This window comes from Pygocentrus nattereri, chromosome 16 (genome assembly GCF_015220715.1).
Source record: "Pygocentrus nattereri isolate fPygNat1 chromosome 16, fPygNat1.pri, whole genome shotgun sequence".
NCBI lineage: Eukaryota > Metazoa > Chordata > Actinopteri > Characiformes > Serrasalmidae > Pygocentrus > Pygocentrus nattereri.
In genome coordinates, this window is record NC_051226.1 from 13,333,701 (window position 1) to 13,356,847 (window position 23,147).

Here is a 23,147-nt window from a genome sequence, read left to right on the forward strand (position 1 = left end):
GCCACGCCATGGATGGCCCCTATCACCCAGCACGATGCTAGTCAGCACAGGCGTCTGTTAGCTGGCATGTTCGGCTGTCCAATCCGTTGCATTACCACGATGTGATGTCGCTTCACAGCTCCTACCACTGGTGGTATTGTGTCACTAAATGACTGGTGGTATTGTGTCACATTGGAAATGACTAAATTACGAAGAATATTTGGGAACTTGGGCGAGCTGCAAATTGAAACTTCTCCTGATTTACAGTCACTAATTTTGGAATGGGAACTTTCGCCTCCTACCTTTCCCCTGATCCCATTTTGAACTCAGTCCAAATCACTCATCAAAAGAAGAAAAAATGCATTTAAGCTTGACTGCCAACTCCTTCTGTCCTTCACGATTCCCAAAGGCAGGCCTTTTTGGCAGAAGCCCAGCTGGGGCCTAAGTCATCAAACCCAAGGACACAATTTTGAGCGTAAATTTACAACACTGGCATGATGGCAAGTCATGAGATGCTTTGAACTATTTAGAATCTAATTTGGTGTAAACTCTAGACAGATAAGGTCATCATTGTTTTCCATTTTACATAAGGTGTTAATCAATCCTACCTTTAGTTTTCATATCTCTTAGATTTCTCATTATACCTTGTTCAGTTTCTTTTTACTTTGTACACTGTACACATTTATCTTTAGTCATCCTTTTTACCCTTTGCTTTTTTATAAAATTTTGTAAATGTTTTATGCACATGTGTATCTTGCATCACAGAAGTTCCAACAACTTTTTTTTTTACCTTTATTTAACCAGGGTAGTCACATTGAGATGAAAAACATCCCTTTTACCAGTGAGCCCTGGAACTAACACAGAATTTGAATAATCAAATTTCCTTCACATAAGAAAATGATTACTTTTTCTATTGTTAATAATGGTCTTGTATACCTCATTTGCAAACGATTTTGTCCTGTTGGACTGGTGCCACACTTAATAATAATAACTTGCAATATTTTAATTAATGGTAATAATTTGCCCACAACTCCTAAAGATTACATGAAAACCTTGACTGACAAAACATCCACAGAAACTCAACTTCATCTGTGATTACCCTGTGATGATCCCAGCAAACAGTAAAAACACTGTGAGGATGCACATAGTGTTGGAATCACATTGCATTAAAAAGTTAATCAGCTTTGTTAAGATATTTAGATTTGATTAGATTTCAAAACAATTCATTTGTAACACTATAGAAAAGACAGACATTTTAAACTTCTCTGTAACCCTTGTGGAGCAAATTGATGAAAAATATTGGATATTGGCATAGACCCACAATTCCAATACCAGTACATTTCCAGTAATATGCTTACTAACTGAAAACGAGTAGGTCTGCTTCTTAGTGTGCTCAGTAAGTAATTGTTATTGCGTTTATCTCCTGCTGACTCTCCTGCAGGGTTTCATAGCAGCTCTAATCAAATCCACCTGATTCCCCAGTCAGATACTCCAGAAGATCTACTCAATTAGATATTACATTAGGAGTTTATAAAGAATTAAAAACAGAGTGCAAGAGTGCAAATAAGGCTATAGTGAGTCCAGCAGTACAGTACAAACAACAAAAGGAGTAAACGAAATCAAACTACATTCAAACACACTATTTAAAAGGAACTCATGCTACTTTTTTAGCAGAAGGAATTACTGATATTAAACACACTTGATACAATGGTTGAGCCATCTTTGGTTCACTTTTGCTGTAGTAAAAGCAATAGAGCTCCTGAGATCGTGTGTTATTGCAAATAATATCACTCATTTTCAGCCCATGCCAGCAATCAAATCACAGCCATGACATTATTTGTGATAACATTCTCCCTCTCGCGTTTGACTGCTAACCGAAATATCCTTTCTAAGCCAGTGGTATTTTTTAAATATAAAAGAACTCACCATAATCAAACTACAGCCAAGCACACTGTTGTAATTATACTTGAAAAGAATCCAGTGTGTGACTTTCTGATTAAGCACCACTACAGACCTGCTTTGAACAGGGATGTAGATAATGTGAGCTGTGGAACTGCAGTCACATGTTTGTCTCGGCACAAACAAAACTCTGTTTTGTCAAAGAGACATTAAGTGTATTTCAATTGCCCATATAATTCCCTGCAAACCAGACTGCACAGGTTTTTTGGGCATTTTAAGGGGGATTCCAAACCATAATCTCTTAAAAAAGATTTTTTAGTTCTTTATTAAAGAAAATGGTTCTAAACAGAACTATGAACACTCAAATAACCCTCTGCATGATTAAAAGGTTCTTTGCATCACAAAAGCGTTCTTCAGATTGTTACGATATCTAGCTTATTACATTAGAAGAACCCTTTTTGGTGCTATATTAGGGAGCCCTTCCGGTGACCACCCATACAAGGCCATTCCTTCTTAACACGTGGAAACGAGATCCTAATGTGTGGCAATGAGTTAGGCCCAATCCTATTTCACCCCTTACCCCTAACTTAGCCCTACCCCTCCGTTTTGTGCGTCTAGGGGTAGGGTTGTCCCGATTGTTGCTGAGATGGAGGGGTAGGGTGAAGTGTTTGGGCTACATGGCCCATCAAATGGAGACTAAGTCATGGTCACACATTATTTTGATTTATACAGGATGTCACCAGCAAGGCTCAGTACTATATAGAAAACTTTTCAAAAGGATTCAATATATAACTATCTACAGCACATTCTCCATCATTGTGAAGAACCCTTTTGTGATGCAAAGAACCCTTTAATCATTCAAGGAGTGTTCACGGTTTTATATAGAACCATGCTCTTCACAAAAGAACACTTGAAAAATCATCATTTTTAAGTGTGTAGGGACTGGCAATGTTCCACTGGAAGGAAATTTTGGACTGCACAGGTAGAAGTGAACAGTGGTTTATATTGCAAAGGAAGTTTACCAATCAGTCACTACATGTCTCTTGAAGATGCATGGTGCTTCGCTGCAGGACGTTCTGAATGAAGGTATTTATCAAGTGCAGTTCCCTTAATTGACATCCTGTGCTCAAGTGTGTATGGAATTCTGTGAGACTCTGTGGGAGACTCTGTGGGATGGACTGCAGCTAATGTTTTGATTGAAAGTATCTTTTTATCTGAGGTACACTGTTATCTTAAGAGTACAGCACTGCAAACCTATTGAATATTCTGGAATAAATCTCTTTGGTTAAACTGGATATTGCTAAAGGCAGATTAACCTAATTACGAATATTTTTAAAGCGTTTTAAACATCACTCCTCGTTCCAACACCTTTTTGTCTGTAGTATACGATATAGTATATGATATGGATAAATATTGGAAGATGTTATCACTTCAAAAATGAACAAGGTGAAGAAGGTATTTTTCTCCAGGAATCATATAAGTCGTCCATGACTAATGAATATTATTTCCTCTTGTTAGTGCTGCATACAGATGAAGTCTCTTCACATCACCACTAGATCCCTTTCATGCTGACTTATGCAGGCGCCGTTCTACACCCACTCAAGGAGGAATGTGTTATGAGGAACATGATTCACCAAAAGTGAAGGTTGAAGAAATTTTGTGCTGAATGTTGATGAGAAAATGTTGATGTTTTTGTATTAATCAACTCCAGCCTCAATGACAAAACTAAACACCAAAACTAGAGAGATCGATTAGCTATCACTATGTACACTGTTGAGCCAAAATATTATGACTGCTAATAAGCTATTGGTCCTCTGAATGCTGCCAAAACAGACATATGGCTCCACAATTGTTGGCAACGATGTTTAGTCAGGTGGCAGGTATCAAACTGATGTGCACATGAAAGCCTAGACCCAGGGGTTGACAGCGCAACGCTTCCCAGAGCATCACTCTCCTTCCTTGCTTTCTTGTCTTCTTTCCACAGTGCATCCCGGTGCCATCACTTCTCCAGGTAAATGCCACACCCGTTGAAAACAGCTGTCTATGTGATGTAAAAGAAAATGGGACTCACTGGACCAGGTGGCCTTCTTCCACTGTTCCAAGATCCAATTCCAACACTCATTGGAAGTGTAGGCATGTTTGACAGTGGAGTGCGAAGCACTGTGTTTTATGACACATTCCTTCATTATAAGCATCATTAAATACTTCTGTGACTGTCACAGTAGCCTTTCTGGCAATTCAGACCCTACAATATCGACCTTGTAGATCAATGAGTCTTGAGCACTCTTGAGCACTCATTTGTGGTTTGTCCTCATAGGACCACTGTTGGTAGGTACTCATCACTGCTGATGGGGGAGAACCCTACAAGCTTTGTCGTTGCGGAGATGCTCTGACTCAGATGTCTGGACATAACGATTCGGCCCTTGCCAAAGTCACTCAGGTCTTAATGCCTGCCAGTTTCTCTCGTGTCCAACACATTGACTACAAGGACCAACTGTTTGCCTGATATGCATCTCTTATCAATTATAATGATTTGGCTCATCAGTGTATCTCAGTAGAATCAGAACTGCTAGTTTACCATGCTATATTGCTGCTGTCAGGACAAAACCTTGTCTCTCATTTTTCAGTTCTTCACGTAATTTTAAATTGCCTGTTGCTCTTTACATTGTGCATACATTTCTTGATTAATGGACCAAAAGAAATGGCCAAAAAGGATTTGAAAAAAGTCTGGTTCCACTGAATTAAAGTATGTTTTTTCCATCTCCTGTAAGGTTACTATCTTGGCAATATGAGGTTTTGTTCTGACAACAGTGATATAATGGTTAGGGTTAGGGTTAGTTAATATACTGTTATGAGTCAATAAAAAAATAAAGGTTTGTTAGAAAAAAATGTCTTCTGCACTTTTAGTGAAGCCGAAAAATTACATTTTAGTGAAGTGAGGTGCAGTGAGAAGCTTAGTATGGCTTTATTTTAAAATGAACTATTTTGTTCAATAGTTCACAGATAATGAATTGGATCCAGAATGTACTTTCCTGAGACAGATGCAGGTCACTCATGATCAAGTGTTCACAAAGTGGGTTAAACTGTTTAGCCTACTAAGCACGTCTGCTCAGTTGGAGTATAAATTAAAAGAAAAAAAAAATGTTGAGCAGTTCCATTTTATGAATCTGTTGTTTTTCCTGTCAATGTCCATATTTAAATAAAGTTGTCTTATGTAATGTTAGGGAGTAAATATGGCATATGTGGACCATTGTTAGTTTATGCTGGCTCTCTTTCCTTAAAATAGTTTGCATGACTACATAATCCCATTGAACTTACTGCCTGCCTCTCTTGACATGAAATGCCGACCAGTGACCAATCAAAGTTTGTAGAGATTTGAATTGGATCTATTAAACGAAGAGGTTCAGCTATGGATGAATGGAGAGAGAGTGACAGAGAGAGAGAAAGGAGGGGAGAGACAGAGAGAGAGAGAGAGGATGAGAGAGAGAGGATTTTTTTCCAGGACTTTTCATGTCTTAATCTTAAGGAGTTTACTCTTCCAGACTCTTAGGACAGTGTACCAGGCTCTTACATAATTCACATGTCCTCAGACGTTTAATATAAACATACCAGCCAGCACAAAATGACCACAACTATCACCACCAAAGTGGTAAGCCCACGCTATACCAATGCTATGCAAAAAATTAGGAGACTGTATTTTAAATGCTAGTCTATGGATGCATTCTAGGCCAGCTGTTGTTTTTTACTCCGTCTGGTCAAACGCTTAGCTGCTGCCGTGGTGTCACTCAAGGACATGTGCTGTATAGCAGTCAGGAACATTTTCCAGATGCGGATTAGTTCTTGGGCTGGACTGAAATGTTGTTGAACTGATTTGGATTTAGGCTGAAATTGGATTTAGGACAGAAGATGTTTTGAAGTCTGCAGTAAACCTCACTAGTCTGCTGATGGAAGTTAGTTGTCTAGTTCTGTAAGATTTTCACTTTAACCCTTAACTAAACTGCAGGCTTATTTTTATTTATCTTACAACATATTATTCAGTAATTACTGTAACTTATTCAGTAACTATTATAAATCATTCAATGGCTATTAATAGTAACTTTTCAGTAACTACCATAAATTATTTAGTAGCTATTATGAATTACTCTTATTCTCTAACATCCATAAATTATACAATGACATTTATGAAATATTCAGTAAATACTCTGAATTAAGCTACAACTATGATTATTCTGTATTTAGTAGTAATTCAGTAAACCTCTTGAATTATTAACTACTTGTTATAAACTATTATGTAACTATTTTGAACTATTCATTAATGTCTGTGAATTATACAATAACTTCTATAATATACTGGATTAATACTATGATTTAAATAACAACTATGATTTATTCTGTAATTATTAGTGGTTATTCAGTAACTACTAGAATTGTTCAGTCCTAATGCTCCATGTTCTAGATTATTCCTACACAAAGCTTTAACTATGTAAGCCTAAACAGTTTGAGATATCAACACCCCCCAAATTCCATGTTGAACTAGCTGAGATTTCTGGTGGAACTTCTCTAAGTAAAATCAGGCCCACAGGGCTGACACAACTTTGACTTCAAGTGAAGTATCATCATGCTGAAATCAAGTTAGCATGTAAAATCTGAGTTAATCTTAATTGTTAATGTTACTTAGAGTTAATATAAAAATATTAGTTAGCAGTACAATGTCAATGGTGAATCTAACAAATTTAAACTGTATTGAAGATGTAGAAATACTGAACTGTTTACTGTGTTATGATACTGTAAAAGCGCTAAAGTTCTGATACATTGTGGGAAATGACTTCAGTGTACACTGCATCTGAGTCCACTGGATTATCTGACCACTAGATCACAGTAGATAGTCAGCATATAATAACAGGGTCACTGGACAAAAAAATTGTCACCTGTGACTTAAATATACCGTTTCGATTTGGCATGGTCTGGACAAGTTTTCTGGGCATCTTACTCATTCTCCCAGGTAGTTCCACAAATTTTCAAATTTTCACAAAGATTCAAATCTGCAGGTTTTGCAGGCCAGTCCAGATGTGTGAATGCTCCTGAATGTTTATCATGCCAATCAGTTACATTTGCAGCCCAGTGAACGTGAGAATTGTCATCTTGAAAATACAGGAATAGGAATGTTGTGTTCCTCGGTAACATGATGAGCAAAAGGCAAAACCTGGTTGTCCACCTCAATGTAGATACTGTAGTTGTTACACCTGTTGTGTATCACCTCAATTCAAATTTACTCTCACGTCAACCAAAGGCCCCATTTCCATGTAATTAAAACACCCCAGAACACCACAGAGCCTCCAGCTTGAACCACACCTTGCATGCAGTCCTCATTGAAAGCTTCCCAATATGTATGATGAACATGACACTTAGAATCATTCACAGAAACTAGATTCATCTGACCAGAAAACACATTTCCTGTCATAAACAGTCCAATTTTTGTGTCTCTTCACCCATTGTAACTGGGCAACTTTGTGGACAGAAGTGAGCAAAGGCCTCTTGTGTGCCAGTCTGCTCCATATGTTCACAGTACGCAGTTCTGTGTGGAGTGTTCTTTTAGAAATTGGTTGTGGACGACCTGGATTGACTCCTAGAAGCAGTTCCTGTCGAGAAGTAAGTGATTTTATTCATGAGCTGTGAAACATGCCGACAGTCCCTGTCTCAATTCTGAAGAGAATTTCCTGTAGACTTGGATTTTTACCACCTTTTCTCAATCTATGAATTCTGTTGTGCATCTTGCAAGTATTTATAGCCTAATCATCCTGGAAGTACTACCACCTTAAACACGCAAGGTGACAATTTTTTTTTATCACCGGGCTAGAGTTTAAAATACAGAGGTACTAAAAATATATGCCAGATATTTTTTAGGCTTAAATCTCACAGGTCAACATGAGGTCCTACAGAAGGCTCGTCAGGTGGATGGTGTCAGGAGCAAGATCGTTTTGGCTTGGCATGAACAGTGAGTTGAAGCTGGTGACGGTGTTTAATCAGAGGAGCATAATGGAAATGAAATTCGCAGCATGAGTGAGTAAGGATGAGCTAACGGCCCCTGTGGCTCTAAACCAAACTCATCTCTTCAACACCTCCGTGGCCATCCGAGCTAATTCACACGGCCAAACCTCATTTGCATAAGAAATTATTCACTCGCCTTTCCTTTTTTCTCCGCTTGAGTGGCTATTTTGTTACTCGTTCATAGGCAGAGTAGCGCCGTAATCCCCAGAGAGGAAAAAAATACTGGAAAACGTTTCCCCAGCCTGTTAAAATAACTGGTTCTGCATGATAAACCAGTTATCACCACTCGGTTCTGCCAATTAAGAGAAATCTGAAGCCCAAGGTAATTGTTATCTATTTTTAAGGTGACGGCTCCACTTTCTCTCTCCATAACCACTCAAAGTCACTATAGTGTTAATTTAATGGCATTTTAATAGCCCTGTTAAGGTATGGAGCTGCAAGAATGCAATGACAGATTAAGAAGTTAATTTTATGCTCAACAAAGCCCCAAAGACAGTGAGTAATGATGACCTTTTGTTTCTTGACACCATGGCAGAATTACTGCGAGGGGGCCGGGCTGTCACCAGAGATTAACGGAACAGACTGTTCAAACTGTACTTTTTAAAATTACTATTCTGTAACTTCATGCTTGTCACATTTGCTGAGAAAACACATTTCTCCAGACATTATATTAAACTCTATTTGTTTTAAAGTACAGTGTTTTTATATATACTTTGATCAGTTTCATATAAGATGCAGGTGTGATCTCAGCACCTCTCAAATATACAACATGATATCAATATTTTCAATAAGAGAAGTGTCCGAGGACAATAGCTGAGTGCTGAGCTAAGCTAAAGCTAAAATTCGATAGGCAAAGAGTATTAAAAATGAGAGTCTGTATTAAGCTTCAAAGGTACTATAAAAAATATGGGTCAGCATTCCTATATGAGGTCACATACAAAATAGGCCTGGCCAATACAGGTCAGACGTAGAAGACCGAACACAAGACTGAAATAAATGTTGGCTTGGGACAGACCCTCAATGACAGTCAGGACAGAAATGGGACACAATGTCACAGACATCAACACGCACACATAAACACAGCCATAAACCTACAGACTTAAAAATGATGGTTCTTCAAGGGTTCTATGTCAAGCCTGTAACAATAGAATTACCCATTTTGGTGTAATATAGAACCCTATTCAACTATGTTTTTTTATAGAACCATATACAAGACATTCTCCATCAATCTGAAGAACCATTTCACCATGCAATGAAGCAAAGAACCATTTAAATGAAACAGTTCTATACAGCACTCATGGCTCTAAATAGAACCACTGTCTTGACTAAAGAATCTTGAAAAACGTCTTTGTGAAGTGTGTGTAAAGAAAATGATTCTATGTAGAATGTGAAAAGGTTCTTCAGATTGATGGAGAATGTGCTGTAGATGGTTCCATATAGAACCTTTCTGAAAAGTGTTCTATGTAGCAGTAAAAATGGTTCTTCTATTGCAACAAGCCTGACATCACAGCAATACCAGAACCTTTGGTCACACTTTATTTGGATGGGCCTCTATAGATGCTCTACAGCTACTTAAATCATTAACAAACTTTCTGGTGATCCTCAGTTGATTATCATCAACATTATGGTTAGGGTTACAGTTAGGAGTAGATGTAGGTTTTACTTTGAGGTTAAGGTTAGTTTTAGGTTTAGGGTTAGGTTTAGATTTAATAAACTCTTTCACACTGAATTTCAAGTTCAGCTGAATTTAATGTGTATTTAGTTAAATGTTACTGAAAGGCAGACTGAGCATTTACCAAGCATCTATAGTGAACCATCTAAGTAACATTCAACTTCAAGTTCAGTGGCATTTAATGACTATTCATTTGAATGTTACTTAAATATATACTGAACATTTACAAAGAATATACAGTGGACCATCCAAATAAAGTGTTACCGAACCTTTTGGTGCTATATATATTTCTGCAAATATTTTATTATATCTTTTCATAGGACAACACTATAGAAAAATAAACTTGGAAAGAACTTAAAGTTGTCAGTGTACAGCTTGTATAGCAGTATAGATTTACTGTCCTCTGAAAATAACTCAACACACAGACATTAATGTCTAAATATCTGGCAACACAAGTGAGAACACCTCACAGTGAACACATCCAAATTGTGCTCGATAAGTGTCAATATTTTGTGTGACCACCATTATTATCTAGCACTGCCTTAAACCTCTTGGGCATAGAATTCATCAGAGCTGCACAAGTTGGTATTGAAATCCTCTTCCATTCCATGACATCACGGATCTGGCGGATGTTAGACACCTTGCGCTCCTCCTCCTTCCGCTTGAAGATGCCCCACAGGTGCTCAATTGGGTTTAGGTCTGGAGACATACTTGGCCAGTCCATCACCTTTGTCTTCAGCAAGGCAGTTATCATCTTGGAGATGTGTTTGGGGTCGTTATTGAGTTGAAAAATTGCCATGCGGCACAGTTTCTGAAGGGAGGAGATCATGCTCTACTTCAGAATGTCACAGTACATGTTGGAATTCATGTTTCGTCACTCTAGAGAACAGAGTCCAGTGGTGACGCTTTAGACCACTAAATTCGCCACTTTGCATTGCGTTTGGTGATGTAAGGCTTGGGTAAAACTGCTCGGCCATGGAAAACCATTCCATGAAAGTCTTGATGCTGTTCTTGAGCTAATCTGAAGGCCACATGAAGTTTGGAGGTCTGTAGCGACTGACTGCAGAAAGTTGCCAACCTCTGCGCAGTATGTGCCTCAGCATCCGCAGACACTGCTCTGTCATTTTATGTGGCCTACCATTTCATGGGTGAGTTGCTGTCATTCTAATCGCTTCCACTGTTATAATACCACTGACAGTTGACTGTGGAATATTTAGTAGTGACGAAATTTCACGACTGGACTTGATGCACAGGTAGCATCCTATCATGGTAACATGCTGGAATTCACTGAGCTCCTGAGAGTGACCCATTCTTTCACAAATGTTTGTAGAAGCAGTCCCACAAAGTTATCATTTTGAAGGTGCAAGTTTTTGCATATATATATATATATATATATATATATATATATATATAAAACATCAAATTATCATGTGTCCAGGGGCTCCCAAACTTCTGCAACTTTATGGAAGAAATTTTATGATTTTTAGGTTTATGATAATATAAAAGAATAAAAAAATGATTTTGCTGAGTTCACCCACTTATTAGGTTATTTAAATCAGCTAGATAAGCACAAAGGCAACATGAGAGGAAGCAGATGGGCAGAATTATGGAAGGAGGAAGGATGGAGGGATGGAGAGAGAGCGGGTAGGGGAGGAGAGAAGAAGAAGAAAAGTAGGGATGCACACAGATATTGTAATGAGGACGAGATAAACACATGGTCAGCCGAGTCCAGAAGAGAGAGGAATGCCACAGCAGGCCTCAAGGGTTACACACTTTCTCACTATCAATTATCACCCAACTCTCTCCTTCTCTCTCTCTCTCTCTCTCCCTTTTGCTCTCCCCCTCTGTCTTCCTTAAGTAACCTTGCTTTTCTTCACCCTTTGTGCCCAATTTCTTCAATTTTCAGTTGAGGAATCTTCTGCTTGTCAGTTTAGAATGTGTTTTTTCCTGTTTCTGCAGCATCTCCTCTTTCTGTATTTAATGCACTCATCGTTCATTTGTATATGACTATCGTCCCTACTCTTCTTTATCCCTTAGAATTAAACAGGCTGTTTGTGTCGGCCTTTAAAACTGGTATATGTAAATGACAATGTAAATAACAACATTGTGCCTCATTCAAAAAGCATTCAGTTCAGGCCATAACAGTGAAACCTATGTTAAAACGGAAACAAACACCTCCATGAGAGAGCTCATTTCTGCTAGCACCCCTATATGATTCTAGTAGTGTGTTAGCACCAAGCAGCACTCAAGCAGGTTCTCTTTATAACCATGAGTTCTGTATAGAACCATTTCATGCTTGAATGCTTCTTTGCATGGTGAAATGGTTCTGCAGATTGACAGAGAATGTGCTTTATAGGGTTCTGGATAGAACCTTTTTGAAAACAGGTCTGTATAGTACCAAAAAGGGTTGTACAATGTCAAGCCTGCAATAACTGAAGAACCATTTATGGTGCTATATAGAACCATTTACAGTGCATTATCATCAATATGAAGAACAATTTTACCATCCAAAGAACCATTTAGGCATGCAAATGGTTCTATACTGAACTCATGGCTGTAAACAGAACCATTCCTTTTACTTAAAAAACTTTGAAGAACCATTTTTGTGAAGTTTACGACAGAAATGAATACTGTTGTCTACACTGAGGGGCTGGTGACTTATGATCTTAACCAGAACTAGGTTGGTCAACTAGCTAACAGACTAAAAGAGCCAACAGCCTAAACAACTCCATCATTAATATCACAGGTTTCAATTAAAGTACTTGTGGTATGATTAACTATAAAGCCACAGTATAAAAGAATGGATTGAATTGATTACACACTTCAAATGTCTGTGTTTCAGTCAGAAGTCGCATCAAACCCAGGATGAATTCCAAATTGCTCTGTATTCCCTAAATAGTGCGCTAGCTATGAAAGTTTAGAAATTCTAGCCTCTACAGCCAAGTAGTGCATCATTCATTTATTGAATATGGAAGTGTTTGAGTGCCAAATGACTATTTCTTGGCTATTAGACATTTATTATTAGACTCTTAGAAATTTGAAATTCAGCCCCAGCAGGAGTACAGGGTTGCTAAATACAGCGAGGTGGTAATTTGGTGACCAAAAAGTACTTATAAAGCGAAAGTGTCTGCATTAAAAAGTGCTGTGTTATCATATGTTTATTGTTATACAAACAAAAGTTAAACAATTTATGAACTAACCACAATATGCAGTGATGGGCAACCAAACATTCTCCTCATGCAGCAGTCCATGGTTGCTTGGAAATGATACCATACTGTATAGGAACTACATTTCTTGGTGGAATACTTGTTTATATTGATGAATTTTTATAATACATTCTTTTTGCTATATTCGTTATATATTGAAGCAATAAGCCACCTGAGACCACGCAGCACTGCGAGTTTAATCTGTTTTGCGTCGTGCCTAAGAAAACCCCTCCCCGTGATAAAATTGCTGTAACCCACAGCCTCTTGAGGCTTACTGCTTCAATATATAACTACACACATACACTATATTGCCAAAAGTATTCACTCACCCATCCATATAATTGAATTCAGGTGTTCCAATCATTTCCATTGCCACAGGTGTACAAAGCCAAGCACCTAGGCATGCAGACTGCTTCTACGAACATTAGTGAAAGAATGGGTCGTGATAGGATGCCACCTGTGCAACAAGTCCAATCATGAAATTTCATCGCTACTAAATATTCCACAGTCAACTGTCAGTGGTATTATAACAAAGTGGAAGCGATTGGGAACGACAGCAACTCAGCCACATTAAACCCTATGGATTAAGAATGGGATGTCACTCAAGTTCATATGTATGTGAAGGCAGACGAGCGAATACTTTTAGCAATATAGTGTATATCTCATATGTAGAACTATTCTCCTTCAAAAGTGAGTAACATTTGGTTGTACATGATACAGGCCCTTTAAAAAGGTTAATATAAATAAAAGGAAGCATAGAAAAGAAAAAAAGCATTGGATTGCTGTATCCAAATGCCATTCCTTACAAAACATAATACATTTCCTTAGAGACACACCAAGATGAAGGACTCTAATCAGAGCATTTGTTTTACTTTATTTGTTTCACACACACACACACACACACACACACACACACACACACACACACACACACACACTCAGTCTTCACAACAGACACTGACAAAATTTAGACTTTTAATTTCTGAAGGTTTTAACAGGCTCACTGTATAAATAGCAACCAAGACAGATGACAAAGTTTTGCCTTCATGCTGTTTATTTATTTATTTGTGATTTTATTGATGTATTTTAGGAACATAGCAATGAAAACCTTCTTCTCTCGCTCTCGCTCTTTCTCTCTCTCTCTTCTCTCTCTCTCTCTCTCTCGCTCTCTCTCTCTCTCTCTCTCTCTCTCTCTCTCTCTTTCTCTCTGTCTCTATCGGACAGGGCCAAAGAACTATAGCAGGAGTCTCTAGAACATGATTAATCTCCCCTAGAGTGAGAGAGTGAGAGAGAGAGAGAGAGAGAGAGAGAGAGAGAGAGAAAAAGAGAGAGATGATACAGTATAGCTGTACAGTACAGAAGCTAAAATTAGCGACCAGCTGCAGCTCCTCTATCCTTTACCCAACCCTGACACACACTCACATGCACACATTCACACACACATTTTTATACCATGTTATATAGTGTTATATATTATTATATAAGTGCCTACTGTCTGTAATAATAATATGTTCAATGTATTGTATGCAGACATAAAATATGTAAGTAAGGTTGTAATTGTTGTCCCTCTAGTTCCATGTTCATTAAGTTGTAGTACTAGCTCCTGCCACTAATGGCAGGAATGTCAATGCAAGTAACCTTAAAGTTTTTGATGCATTTATATGTACACTGATTTCTTTATAATGAAAAAGGGTTTGGTATGTAATTTCATGCATATTTCTGGGGGATGATGTAATGTATGAAGGCCTAGGTTGAGAGGATGATTGTGGACTAAGGTGCTTTTGTTTCTCTTATCTAGAAGGACTTTTTTCTTTTCTGTCTTCTATCTGTGAGCCACAGTCTATATTTCCTGAATTGGAGATTTAGCGTGGGAACCGACTGCAATAGGGAATTACTGCTGGTGTAAAGACTCTACTAACATCAACTACCTCCATCTTCTCCCCATCAACTCCTGTGTTGCAGACTGGTCAACCAGAATTTTTTCCAAGTCATTTCTTTTAGTCCATTTTTTACAGTTACCCCTCTAAGAGGACAAGTGGACTCAAGCCATGCCAGTAAAATGCCCTCTACACCAAAAAAGAGTCAACAGACCCTCTCGCTATAGGGGTCTGTTTCTAGTGTAATCCAAAGCCTAAATCTAAACTCTAAGTTGAGTCATACTAATAAAAAAGAAATTGATTTATCTTATTAGTTTTAATAAATGAAGCTCTGTTTTTCTGTCAGTTAATACATCTCTCTCTCTTTCTCTTTCTTTCTTTCTCTCTCTCTCTCTCTCTCTCTCTCTCTCTCACACACACACACACACACAGAGCCTGAAAGCCCATCCAACTCTGACTGACGTCACAACAGTCCAGAGAGAGAGAGAGAGAGAGAGAGAAAAGAGTGGCTCTAAAGCGAACTCTCTAGTGCTGTAAAGCCTCTTTGTCATACTAACTATGCTAGTAAAGAAGGGTGGTATATACAAAAAAATAATGGCTGCAGTAAATACGGTCTTACGCTAAATTCTGTACACCCCAGGTCAAGTTACAAGTCTTGCTGAATGAAAAGAAGTTGACATTTAATTAACTCAAATGCACAGATGTACATGGTTTTGCAGACCAATACACTTTTTCTCTAATTGTATTTTAAATGGGAGAGACGTGTTTTGATCACTGTAGTTGTGCACTCAGCAACACAGCAGTGTTTTTTGTGGAGAGCTTGAAATTAGCATGACATAAACTGTCACCCCTCCCCCCACCCCACACTTTCTCTTTCTATCATATTCCTCTCTCTCTCTCTCTCTCTCTCTCCCTCTCTCACTTCGTGTTTTTATTTCTTTATTCTCTTTCCATTTCTCTTTTCCTTCTTTAGGTCTTTCTCTTTCTTTTTCTGTCTCTCTTTCTGTCTCTTATTCCTCTTTCTCTCCCTCCCTCCCTCCGTCCCTCCCTCACTGTCTGTTCTGTTCATTTTCTCCCGCTGTAGTTCAGCTCTGTCCTGAGGGAGTGAAGAGAAGGTGTGACGTTACTTTATCTCTGTACTGATTTAACACAGCACAACACACACAACACAAAATTAATCTAAGTCTCTCCTTTCTCACCCCAGAGCTTCACTGAACCGCAGTGGTGTTTATGTGACCCACAACACCAGCTCAACATGGATGTCCTGTGTTTTAAGCATGTAAGTAGAACTGCCCAATGTATGAAAATAACTGTGATAAATATTGTACCATACAAGCAACAAAATACAGTATATACAGTAAACTCATGCTGAATAAGTGAGCAGGCATCTTGACTTATGCTGTTTCAGTCCAGCCTCAACGTCACATAAACCACTTAAATCAACGCCCAGCATCTCTAAATTTGACGTCATGCTGAATGTCCTCCATTAAAGGTTTTGAGGGATTAACGAGGACTAATTTGTCAGGATTAAAAATCCACCACTGGAATTTTTATACTTGAGGATGACAAATGGCTTCCAGGAAAATGGCCACAGCTCAAAATGTCCCTCTAATTCTCTTTAAACCTTCTTCACAGTCTCTGTAAGAGCGTTCTGGAAATTTAGACACAGCAGACCATCTGGACGGAATCACTGAATTTCAGAGTTTATTTCAGTTATTTTGTAGCTCCATGAAAAAATGGTTTATACATTTGGTCATGTGATATGATGACATATATGACAATTATGATTAATTGTGAATGCCGTTTAAATGCTTTAATGTTTCTAATATAGTTGGAATAGGAAAGGTAAAAGGTTAAAGGTTAACACCTCTGCCTTCCAAGCTGTAGACTGGGGTTCAATCCCCCACCAGGGCCAGCACCCTACGCTACACCAATAAGAGTCGTCGGGCAAGACTCCTCACACTACCTTCGCCAACCTGTGTAAAATGGTCAAATTGTAAGTCACTCTGGATAAGAGCGTCAGCCAAACGGCATAAATGTAAATACAGTTGGTGTCTCCCACTGTGGGCTGTCCTGCACTTCCACCCACTTATTGTTGCTGACTCCTGTGACTATTCCTCACGAAGTCTCACCCATTCTCTCTGTAGTTTTAAGAAATGTATTTATTATTCAGATGTACCTGTTTCTTCTGGTATTATCACATCTGTTCTGTGCATGTGTCTCCTTGTGTTATGTACTGTTTTGTGCTGGTGAACTATTTTAAAACAATAAATTGAATGGTAGTATGCGGTTTTTGCAGCTACAAGCCCCCTAATAAACACACACACACACACACACACACACACACACACACACACACACACACACACACACACACACACACACACAGCTGTCCTCACAACTTGGTGTAGGGTCCTGCAGTCTGAGACAGTGCAGTTCCCATACCAGACAGCAAGGCAGCTGTTTATGAAAAAACATTAACTCAATCTGAAGGGTCCAAACTTTCGTCTACTACTGTGAGCGCAAATAAAACCAAATAGACATAGACTTATTAAAAAGAAGGACTCTTCTGTTTTTCAACCTATTCTTACTCAAAATATGACTGACTATTCATTCAAAATCTTCATCCCTGTCCATTTTAACTGACTGAAATTCACCCTCAGAGGAATTGGTGAGTGTCCATGTAGGTCACAGTCAAATGGATCAGTACGTGTAATTGGAGCTTTCTGTGTTCTGCAGTTTTGCATATCACTGTATAAAAGAAGCTTAATGCTACCTTTATTGTTGAATGCACTGTGATCTGAGTGAGCATGCACACACATTAAGAACGCAGTTACATGAAAATGTATTATATTATTGATCTGTTTAATCAGAATAAACAAATAAGGCCTGTGAAGTTTGAGGTCTTTTGATATGATACTTTTATAATGTACAACTTTTCAGCTCTGTGAGATCACACTTTTTAAAAACTACAACACATTTGAGAAAGGCATTGAAAAATCACATTATTAAAGAAGAAGAGCAGATTAAGAGGCAGGAATAGACTCTTTTTGCCTTGGCTTTAATGAGTTAAGGGGGCTTTGAGCAGTGTAAGGATGCAGATGGGGCAGAATGATTCTGATTCAGAGGTGGTGGGGTGGAGTGGAAGGGGGGGTGAGTTCATTCTATGTGGGTTTTTTCACTCAGAATGAAGGCGGATATTCGCAGCCCTCCCACCGTAATACAGCGCGGAAATGACATCAGCGAGAGTGTGTTCCTGAGCTGGACCCCTGCGGTGTGATGGAGAGAGGGGCCAGTGCTGTGAGCAACAGCTCTGCAGGCTGTCATTGGAGCCTGATTCAGACCATTAGAGCAACCATTAAACCATCAACTTCTCATACTGCGCCTGACAGACTGTGGCCCACTTTCAGTAAAACATCGCAACGTGAACCCTGGTGTTATTGTCATTTTGCTACGCAGTAAATGTATAAAGGTATCCAGAAATCTCTTATAATTAGTGAACTAGCTAAGGGCAATAACAATTTTTTTAAAAATTGTGTATTTGTACTTGTATATGTAGACAGTCATTCAAATGGTTTTCTTGAAGTGTTGAATTGTTCACAGTGGTGGTGATGGGAACCAGACATCTAAATGCCTCTAAAAGCTCCCTGACAGAAAGTGATTACACAAACAAGTTACAAATACCAGTTTACACTGATACCAGTTTTTACCTTCCAATACCGATACCGTTACTGACACCGATACCCGATCCTTTAGTATTGGCCAAGTATGGATACCGATACTAACTCTACAAAACAAATAAATCTCACTCAGCTTGGCTAGATGGCATTTTTGTTGGATTATATTTCTTAGATGTTTAAAAAAAACTTTTTGTTTATTTACTGTATATATTAAGAATTTACTATAATATAATTGGAATTAAGAGCCATGTTTAACAACTTAAGTAAATGTAAATATCTATTGTTAATTATTATTAAAAACTGAACTGAACAGTATGCAGACAAACCTGTCAGTAGCTTCTCTTGGTCTGAAAAACAGCTGAATGTTGTTTCAGATCTTAATTTTTCAAGTCATTTGTCTCATACGTGTGACTTGTTCACTTGTGCTGCATCTCTGAGCATCAGTTCATTAAATATTACTGTCGTTGACACTGTTTTAGTGTCAACTGAAACTGTATTAGTGACTTTCAGTGTTTTTTCAGGCTTGGAAGCGACAGGCCGTGAGACCCCGCTGCTAAATGACACAGCAGACCAATGGGGACACACTGCAGGGGCTTGTGGACAACAGGCCCAGCTAGTGATATGCATGCTAATGGCTTAATCGGGACTAAAGGTGTGTAAAGAAGTCAGTGTACAAGTTTCTCTACAATTAATTATTTCCTATCAAACCACGCTGAATGACTTTTTTTACATTTCACTCTATACCTGAACACCCACTGCAGACACAGGTGTTCAATTATGCGTATAGAGCTTGTATAATCTCTATAGAAAAGCATTGGCAATAGAATGGACAGCCCGAGGTCACCATGTCCAATACCAAGTGTCAGTTAAAGGGGGTTTAACCCAAGCACTGGGCTGTGGAGCAGTTAAACCATGTTCTCTACAGTGATGGAGCTCTGCCCAATGCCTTTGGAGTGGTCCAGAGCTAATTACCCAACATCTTTACCTGACCTCACTTATACTCTTGTGACCGAAAGCGATTGCTTTGATCTGAATGCTTCAACATTTCTAGTGAACTCAGCCTGTTTTCTGCAGGAAGGATGGTGGCACTGGTATAACACAGCATGTGGAGATGGCGCAGCATCAGCAGAGTGTAAAAATGGAAAAAAGAGAGAAGGAGGAAGCGTTTAGTGTGATGACTCATCGAGAATTTTATTCAGCCGCTGATTCATTCAGTCTGAAGCAACTCCAGCAGAAATGATTTGAACTGAAATCAAAATCGAGGGGTGTTGATACATTCTTTAGGGAATGGACATTCTCTACTCAATCAGAGGATCAAAGAACATTTCAAGTCCAAACCCATCAGCTTCAGGAACTGATTAGTGTCTGTATTCAAAAAGCTTCTCAGAGTAGAAGTGCGGATCTAGAATTAGATTCCTGTCTTTTTACACCAATCTTACTGCCAGCTAGGTCGTCACTCCTACGCTATGAATACTGTCCAAATATATGCATGTTCTCCTTGAGTCTGTGTGAGTTTCCTCACACAGTCCAAAGACATGCAGACAGGTGAACTGGAGACACTAAACTGACCCAGGTCTGAGCGTGTGTCTGTGTGTCTGCCCTGTGATGGACTGGCAAAGTGTCCATGAATAAGATGGTGTCATAATGGGCCGACATGCAATTAACTACTTGTTACTGTGTAGTTTATGTAGTTACTCGACAATAATTGTTGTTCTCCATATTTTAACCTAATTCTGACTAATTTACTGGCAACACCATTTTCACTGCAGGTTTGTTGAGGAGTTTTGTCTGTTTTTTTCCATCACTTGAATGAGGAAGTAGCACTTCTGTAGCTGTGATTGGCTGAGAGGCATCAGGAGGGGTTTAAGGGGAGCCTGGCCACTTCCTTAATCTTGTTATATCAAAACCATGATTGCAACATGCTAAATGAATGGGAGTGAATGGAGTTAAATAGCTAAAAACAACAAAAAACCTTCTTCTAGGTTTTCTAACTATCTGATTTTAGAAAATAGATGAAAGGATTCCTTCAAAAATCAAAGTAGTTGTACCTGTATTTTTCTGTTTTTATACAGCAAACAGGGTTTGGGCAGCAATAGTGCTACTGGAGAGAGTTGAAGATTGACCGCCCAATAAAATAAAAGCTTTAATGCTCCATAAGGTAGTGAAGACAAAACATGCAGTCATTTTTTTAATAGTAAACAGTCAATCTGACGGCCGTGTCAGGAACAAACATGTAATACAATTTTGAACACTTACCCAACAGGCCATACCATTATCTACCCACTGATACTGCCTCAAGCTGATGATGCTGGTTATCTGATATCTTTAGCTAGCTTACAGATTTAATTATTTGTTTGAATTTGATGGGACCCAACTATTTACATGAGGTTCAAACAGGTAAGAAATTAATTTCTCAAATATTTGGGTCAGATTTAAATTCATGGTCAAGTTTTTCACAGTCCATCTCCTGATTTAGCCTAACAAATTTTACCTGCAATTACCTTGCTTTAAACCTAGGGTTCCTAACTTGGATTGAGACCCCTTGTGGCCCTGACATGGTCCCAGGGGGGTTGCAAGAGGTGCTACAAAGACATATACCTTATAAAACACAGAACATAGCTCCTTCTACAGGCCCTGGAAGGCACAAAATATTCTTAAACCTAAAAAAGAGCCGCACTCTGAAAAATGTTAAGAACCCCTGCTTTAAACAATATCTGTTCAAATGAAATGTAAATTTTATTTTGGATTAGGTTCATTTAAAGCTGATTAATCACTGCTCCAATGACAGCTGTCGCTAAGCTAGTTATGAATGTGGAGTTTTATTCAGTCCCCATTTGGTGTTGGTTCATTACGGGTCAGTCAGGTCAGGCTCAGGCCTGTTCTCAGGGGATATATGGGTTCACTCCAAAAACTCAGGTCCAATTAAAGCTCTACTAGCTAGCCACTAGGTCACTAGTTATGTGCTGCAACTACAGTAAAACATTTAGGGACTAGCCGTACAGGTACCTCCTAAAACTAAGCATCCATTCACTAAGCACATTCTGGCCTTCTGTAAAGCAAGGATCCCTGTAGATTCACCGCTAGGAAGAAAGCTGACTCCCCTAAATGTCATTCAACCTCTGAAGTGGTGGTTCTATATGGTGAAAAAAAGAAATAACTTCCAACCCACTGCAAATCTTAATGTTTAGAGACTGATACATGTGTGTGGAATCCATATGGTTTTCCAGGTATCAATGCTGGATGTACCAGCTGTAAATTCCCCTTCCTGCTGTCCGTAGCTAAATGGCTGCAGTAAGTTTCCATCTCAAGCTAATCCTGAGCTACACTGACCAGTGCAATGGCTCTTCATCTGAAGAGATGAAACACTTGCAACCCAAATCAAGTATTTCACGTATTGAACTGATTCTGGAGAGCAGTTAGAGTTAGCGTTAGAGTTTTTCATTAACCTGATTACTCATTTTCAAGTTCAATCTATTAATATGTACATTGATTGCTCTAGATTCAGAAAAACCGCTCTCTTAGACATTCATTGTGCTGACTGACATCAAAAATGAGGTACACTGAATATAACTAGCAGTGCATGAGGAGGGCACTAGATTAGTTCTATCCTAAAAACAATGGTTTTGTGTTGAGTCTATGTTTGGATACACCTGACTGAATTTGGATTTTTCATAATATAGACATTTTGATATTTAGAAATGTACAGTATTTTAGAAATTTTGTCTGTCCCAACTTATTCACAAACCTCAGAAGAACCAAATATGAAGGACAGGATAATTCTCAGACTTTCCGTTATAATCCCCCTCAAAAGAACATCAGTGAAAATGTATGCTAAGCAGTACACACACTGCAAACAGTGAAGACTCAGGTTGTTGCCAAAGCTGAGAAGAATCCTTACATTGAACTGCTGCTGTTGCTTGCCACATCACCAGCAGCTGAGCAAGTGATACATATCAGAATTATGGCTAAAGCAGGAATACAGAATAGAAAACTGCTATTTCTGATGTGGTTGATGACCGATACCTGACAAGCACCTGACCCTGAAGTACAAACGTTGTTGCTGTCATGGGAAATCTTCCTTTTTTGACAGTTTTCATTTACATTTATTTATTTACTTAAATACCTACAAAAGGTGAAAGATAGCTGTTTTCTTTATGCTGTCTATTTATTGCTTTTCTGGAAGCAGAAGATCTAAGCGCCACATTTTGGCCAAATTAACTGTATGTTTATCGTTATTGTGATATTGGTTGCTAAAAAACTAATATCACTGTACTTAGTCTGTACTGTACTTAATATCACTGTACTTATATATATATATATATATATATATATGTACTAGCTAATATGAGCTTTCTGTGATATTAGTTTTGCAGCAACCAATATCACAATAACGATAAACATACAGTTAATTTTACACACATACAGTTAAAATGTACACACACAAGCATTCCAATACAGATGCTATGCTATGTATTTACAGCACACTGGATCCTCTAGCTCAATAAAATAAAATAAAATTTTTTGCCTGTGTGTAATGACAAATAATGTAATGATTTTTACAGTGCTGAATGGACTAAGTGTCAATGACCTTGCCGTTTGGTAAAGACTGTTTTTTTTTCCCTTTCACTAATGAATTCCACAATAATTTAATGGCTAGTTGCATCACTAATTAAAGCTAAGGTGGCAATCAATGAAAACACTATTTGGGTAGCTGCCCTTAGGAAGCAAATGCAGGCTGGCCACAGATAAAATAGCATGGCAGATGAGAGCATTTGACACTTTGAAG

The 23,147-nt window shown here is 38.5% G+C and overlaps 1 protein-coding gene across 4 annotated transcripts in view; it reads right to left on the reverse strand.

Annotated features, from left to right (window-relative positions):
- Positions 1-23,147, reverse strand: part of LOC108438107 (potassium/sodium hyperpolarization-activated cyclic nucleotide-gated channel 1) — a 169,738-nt gene that overhangs the window by 92,829 nt on the left and 53,762 nt on the right. The gene's annotated exons all lie outside the window — the stretch shown is intronic.